At 33.4% G+C, this 7,160-nt stretch overlaps 1 pseudogene; it reads left to right on the top strand.

Moving 5' to 3' along the window:
- Positions 1 to 222: 222 nt before the first annotated feature.
- LOC132044845 (methanol O-anthraniloyltransferase-like) lies at positions 223 to 4,887 on the top strand (annotated as a pseudogene).
- The last annotated feature ends 2,273 nt before the right edge of the window (positions 4,888 to 7,160 follow it).

Here is a 7,160-nt window from a genome sequence, read left to right as displayed (position 1 = left end):
GCCACATAGCCACTGAAACTTTGCAGGGTTTCGATATTTGTACATTTTAAGATGGTTAATTACAGTAGGGTCTAACTTTCCCACCACCACATTTTAATTACTCTAGGGTCTAACTTTCTAACTTGCCCACCACCACATTTTAATTACTATAGGTCTAACTTTCCCACCACCACATTTTAATTACTACAGGGTCTAACTTTCCCACCACCACATTTTTGTGATGGATAATCATCATGCCCTCGTTTCCTTCTTGATGCAATTCAAACTCTATAAATCTAATTCCAAATGTTTGTCAAAAATACGTACTTCTATTACTATATATATATTTAAATATTTCAGAAACCACTCTCATCATGCGCTACTCTTTCTTTTCACAAATTGCACGGCGCTTGGCACACACTATGCCAATTTCAATAACACATCACAATCCAAAATTAGTAGTACCAGCAAAAGTAACGCCTCGTGTGACAAAACATCTTTCTGACATAGATGATCAAGTGAGTGTACGTTTCCATGTTCCCATATTAATGTTTTACAAATATAATTCTTCAATGAAAGGTCTTTAGATCTAGCAAAATTTATCAATGATGGATTGTCTAAAGCACTAGTATTTTACAATCCATTAGCTGGTAGGCTCATTGAAGGGCCTAATAAGCTTATGGTGAATTGCAATGGTGAAGGAATCTTGTTTGTTGAAGCTGATGCCAATGTGGAGCTTGAGAAATTAGGAGAGTCAATTAAGCCACCATGTCCATACTTGGATTTACTACTGCACAATGTTCCTGGTTCTGATTGGATCATTGGCTGCCCTCTTTTGTTAGTTCAGGTAAATAATACTTAATACAAATCTCCTTTATGTTTTCTTTCTAAAAAAAATCCATTACGTAGGGGACAAGGGAAACGAAGAGGAAATAAGACTGTTGGAGTCGAATCCACACTTGTGTTGGGGTGTACATGGATCGGATTTTTCAATTACCAAATCAAACTAATTGCATCGGTTTTACCAACCCAAACCAACAAAAGTCGAATTTTTTGACTTCGGGTTTTCTCAGTTGTTTCGGGATTTTTTCGGTAAAGTCTTCAAACAAAATGTATAACTTGTACTTCAAATACATATTTAGTCCTAGTAAGATACGACTATCTAATTAAGATAGTATTTAAGAAAATAACACAAAATGTAAGATGAGAGATGACATTGTCCTAAAATATTCAACAACAAAAAGTAACGAGAAAATCGCATAAAATAAAACAATCATAATCTAAAAATACTAAGTCATGCTAAAATAAGTAAGGCTAATAAGTATTAATTACATGACTACATATTAAAGAAAAAAATAATATCAAGTTATGTATTTTCACTATTTAAACCAATATAAAATTAAAGAATAGATATTCAATATTATTGTCATTCCTAAGGTTAGAATTGATTTCTTTTGTTGGCATTAGTTTCTTTTTTTTTTTTTTGGTCATTCCTAGTATTTTTTAGGAAAAATAACCTAATAATATTACTTAAGACTCTATATTACAAAATATAAGGATACATTTCGTTATTTACAAAACATATCAACTTAATTACAAAATATAACGGATCTGAAAAAAATAAAAGCACACCCTTCTGTTCTCCTTTTCTATCACGATCTGTCTAGATCTGAAAAAAAATAACAACCGATCCTTCCCTTCCCCTTCTCTATCACAATCTGCCCAGATCTAGAAAAAAACTCGCCGATGCTCTGTTTCATCTCTTTCTCTTCGATCAACATATAGTAAAAAGTCGTATACCACATTCATGCTCTGTTTACAAATTCAGAATGAAGAAACATAGAACATATCTAAACCAAACAGATCCAACACAAAAGAATTTCAATAGAAAACAGCTTTCATTCTTTTGTCGCTGAACTGCAGGGAAGAGAAAGTATTATGTAGCACAGAGTGTCGGTATGGGCAGATAGTAATGGATGACCACAAGGAAAAGTGTAGTTCTGAATTTTCCTTACATCCAAAATCCTTACATTGACCCGAAACTCAAAACATCCCCAAATCAAAACCTAACGATGAGCTTGCCTCTGATAATTGAGATTAGGAGAAGTGACAACTAGGAAGCTTAGATTTTAAGCTTTTTATCTCCTGCTGTTGTTGAAAATTTTGAATATTTTGAATTTCATCCGAATTTCGAAGCGAGATTCAAAATTGAATTAATTTTTAGTATTAATATTGTATGAAAATTGTATACAATGTTGTTATAGTTGTATTAAATTTCATCCGAATTTCGAAGCGAGATTCAAATTTGTATCGAAGTTGTATATAATGTTGTTGTAGTTGTATTAAATTTCCAAAAAACTAACATGAACTTTATATAGAATTTATATAGTTATATACATATTTCATACTGTTTTTATACAATTTTCATACACAAAATGCGAGACTTCTAAGCCTTGAGCGAGATATACATACACAAAAATTCGAGCGAAATGTTTAAGCCTCGAACAGATATACATATTTCATTCAGTTTTCATACACAAAATTATGAGCGAAAATTTTAAGCTTTGAGCTAGATACACACATTTCATACAGTTTTTATACACAAATTTTCGTATATGTTTTGTAAGAAATCTATTGGTATATTTTGTAAACTGAAAAATATCGTCATATTTTGTAAATATCTCTATTCATACGTATATAGAGGAATTTGATTTTTTTTAGAGTTACGAACATCTATCGGCTATAAATCTTATTGGACTATTCAGAATCCTAAATCCTAGCTTGAAATAATATGTCAAAAGACAAAAAACTATGAAAAAGTTTAAGAAATATTTATAAATTACATTATAAATAAAAAAAAATTGTATATAAAATATTTTTGAATTTTATATATGTAATGTCGGGTTGGTTTGGTTCGGTTTGACTTTTTTTTAGTTAAAACCAAACCAAACCAATGGCGGTCGGGTTTTTCTTTCTAAAACCAAATCGAGTCAAACCAAACCACTAGTCGGATTTTTTCCTCTGATTGTCAGTTTGGTGCGGTTTGTCGGTTTCCTTTGTACACTCCTACTTATGTATGGTATAGGATACTTCTGCTAATGGTGGATCCGGGAATCTAATAAAAGGATTAAAAAATAAGGCAGGAACGGTTCACCTAGGATCCCAACTTATGATCTAATAAAGCAATTTTTGAATCCCCTTTACCACAACTTTAAGCGTTTTGTAAAACAAAGGTTTTTCCCACTGCAAATCAGTGGGAAATTTGTCTTATAAAACATGATTTTCACACCTCATTCTCACCGTACCAGGTCACTGAAAAAACGTATGGTGGGAAACAAGTTCCTATTGAAACGCTGGTAAAGTATCCTATTCCGTGTGAAAACACTACTGTATTTTCTTTTTCTCACTGATTCAATCAAAATATCTGTGGTAATAGTCACTGAACATTTTTCATTGAAAAATTTCAATGAAAAAATAGTAAACTTTTAGTAGTGAAAACTATACACGCATACAAACTAAAAACAAATTACCCTATTTGCACGATGAGATTTTCGGAAGAACGAGATTCAATTGAAACCCTTGATTGAACTTAGCTTTCCACTACTTCCACTAGTTACAATGGAAATGCTTTTTACTTGAACTTTGATCTACAAATAAGACAAATGGATGCAAAATATGTGTCGTGTATATACAGTTTTATTCCACGTTGCACAAGTATGTCAATAGAAGTGTGGTTGAAATTCAAAATAAGTTGAGGGGTATTTTATGTAGCATTCCATTTAATTTATATATACTGATATCGTAAATTTTACAAAGCATGCATGTATCTTTCTTACTTTTCATGTTAGTTATCCAACTTTTTATAAACAATTATCAATACTTATCTTTCATAAAAGTTAAATTCTTAATCTAGTAAACCTTTGTGTACAGGTGACCAGTTTTAGTTGTGGGGGATTTGTTATTGGAATCAGACTTAATCACACTATGATGGATGGCTATGGCATGAAATTGTTTCTAAATGCATTAGGTGAACTAATTCAAGGAGCTTATGCACCTTCCATATTACCTGTATGGCAAAGGGATCTCCTAAGTGCTAGATCATCACCCCGCATTACATGTACTCACCATGAGTTTGATGAGCAAATTGAATCAAGAATTGCATGGGAATCTATGGAAGACAAGTTGATACAACAATCATTTTTCTTTGGAAATAAAGAGATGGAAGCCATCAAAAATCAAGTTTCTCCAAATTGCGGAAGTACAAAATTCGAGTTATTATTGGCATTTTTATGAAAATGTCGTACAATTGCTCTTGATTTGCACCCCGAAGAAATTGTTCGTTTGACGTATATCGTTAGTATAAGGGGGAAATCACTAATATTTGAACTGCCACCAGGATATTACGGGAATGCGTTCGTTACTCCAGCGGCAGTATCAAAAGCAGGATTGTTATGTTCTAATCCACTGACATATGCAGTTGAATTAGTTGAGAAAGTAAAAGATCATATAAATGAAGAGTACATTAGATCAGCGGGAGATTTAATAGTAATTAAAGGGAGAACAGAGCTGACGAAATCTTGGAATTTCATTGTCTCAGATAATAGATCTATTGGAGTTGACGAATTTAATTTTGGATGGGGAAAGCCCATTTTTGGAGGTGTTCCAAAAGCAATATATTTAATTAGTTTTGGTGTGCCTGTTAAAAATGACAAGGGAGAAAAAGGTATTTTGATAGCTATAAGTTTGCCTCCACTGGCCGCGAAAAAATTTCAAGAAGTTGTATACAAGATGACTTTCAAAAATGTGGAAGGAGTGTCAACATAATTTCGAAGATGTAAGGTTTTTTCTGCCTTTCTCATCAATGCTATTTTGGGAATGATTAAATCAGAATTATGGAGCTCGTAATAATATTCTATCCTCTTCCTATTAGAATGTACTTGTCCATCATATATAATACGTATAAATCAAGGATCTGTTTCAATTTAATTATACAAAACTGTTTGACTAAGCACGGAGTTTATGCAAGAAATAAATGCTTTTAGAACTTGTGATTTTAAAAAATTTCATGAGCTATTCGTGGATATAAAAAGCATGTCATTGGGGGTTTTCATGAGCTATTCGTGGATATAAAAAGCATGTTAATGAGGGTTCAATTTGAGATCCTAAGAGACTACATGAAATCACAATGTCATCTACGTGCATTGATCAAACGCCATAAGAAACGGTGACTTAGTGATGGGTGAGTAGAATTGTAGTTACCATAATGTATAATAGATATAAATCTGCTGGATTGCATTTACATTTACATAAATTGACACCTATATTAGGATAGTACAGAGAACAAAGGTCTTAAAGTAAATAAAGATCCTCTTCATTTCAAGCAAAGATTCTATGATAGGCTTAATATTCTACATTGTTGATTTCTCCGGAAAACAGAGACAAGAATGCCTAAAATTAGTGAGAGTTAAAGTAATTTACTTCAGCTCAGAAACTCAAACATTATGTGTATGAATGTATTTGGTAAGATTTATGACTATACACAAATAAAAAGCATTTAGGCTACCACACTGAGGCATCTAACACACAAGAGTTTTAACTGCTTTTGTGATCACTGAATGAAATAGTTTGACATATATTACTTATTTTAGGTCACAAATCAAACATGATTTGATCTTGCACGGGCTCTTCTAAAATATTGGTAGGTGTGTGTCGGATCCACCAAATGTAGTGCATTTTTTAAGGATCAGACACGGGTGCAGCAACATTTTTGGAGAGGCCGAGCGACACTAATGTTGCCTAGACAAAAAATGACGCGATTCCATCAGATGTTTTCGAGAATTGTGTGATTGTTCATCATCTTGAGTGTACGAGCTTTCTCTCTTAAGGGAGTGAATCTTTAATCCTTGTAGGCATTCGATTTTCTCCTATTCTTGCGTTAATTAACATATATTTAAGGGTGATGGAATCAAATTATTTCAGACATTCATGAAATAATTTGCATTTAGAATTAGGGATTATGCTATGATATTTATATTACTCCATGAATGATATGTTAAAATGGAATTGTTGATGCAGTTTTGAGTTGGGCGGTAAACATGTTTCTGGTGACCTAATTCATTTTAGAGTAAAGGCCGAAGACCGGAAGAAGAAAGGCACAAGAGAAAAATGATTTGGTCTTTTCCTATCAAGCCTATTTCACATTTCACATATTTGGGCTCCGGAACCTTTTAACTTATTATTGGGCCTCCTCAGCTGAGTTACTTCTTCTCCCAATTTCTAGTTAGCTCATTCACATTGTAAATACATGCAGAATACGTGTAGTTTACGTAGTGGGGAATAAGATTCTTCTTCTAGAATAAGTACAGGCGGTATTCTTAGCCTATTGGACAGCTGTAGTTAGTTATAGAATTTTATCTCTTTACATTGTGTATATATGCAGTAGCTATGTAATAGTTGGATAGACAAAGAAATACATTTCAGGAAATTTCTCAAAATACGATCCTAGAGGCTTAGGACCTGTTCTCTTTTGCCTTAGGGGTGTTAGGCAAATAAACTCCAAGCTTAAATATAAGAAAAACGTCAAATATGAAGTTTTGACCCAAAACTCGGCCCATTCGTGACGGGCCCGAGATGCCAGGCCTTCGCGGGACCCCTTGTAGGTTAAAAGTTTAGAGATTATGATTTCCTATGTTGGGTTTGCAATGCATGGCCATCGCATGCGCGGTGCGTGGTCATCGCGAGTGGCCTATGTCGGCTTCTATGTAGTGTTCGGTAAAATGGGCATAACTCCTAGCACAGAGCTCTATTTGGGATTGACCATATATCAGTAGAAAGGTATTTCAAAGGGCTACAAATTTCATGTTTTAAGTTTTTTAAAATTCCAATGATTTTCATGTAAATAGAAGTTTGGAAGAGACTTTTCATAAACTTATTCGATTCTATTGAATCTTATGCACCTCACTATCCGTCTGATTCAAAAATAACTATTTCCACCCATATTGATCCCGATAGGACTTCACATGTCTAAAATTTCACATTAATACTCATTTAACACATTCACACCTAATCTGAATTTACGGAGTGTTACAACAAGTACTTGCTTGAGATTTGTAGGGCTCTTCTATTCCAATCACCTCTTCCTAGCAAGTACCGGGGAGACAGTTTACTGACAACTACGCATC

The sequence above is a fragment of the Lycium ferocissimum genome, unplaced genomic scaffold, assembly GCF_029784015.1.
Source record: "Lycium ferocissimum isolate CSIRO_LF1 unplaced genomic scaffold, AGI_CSIRO_Lferr_CH_V1 ctg5304, whole genome shotgun sequence".
NCBI lineage: Eukaryota > Viridiplantae > Streptophyta > Magnoliopsida > Solanales > Solanaceae > Lycium > Lycium ferocissimum.
This window is presented reverse-complemented; position numbering and strand designations above follow the sequence as displayed.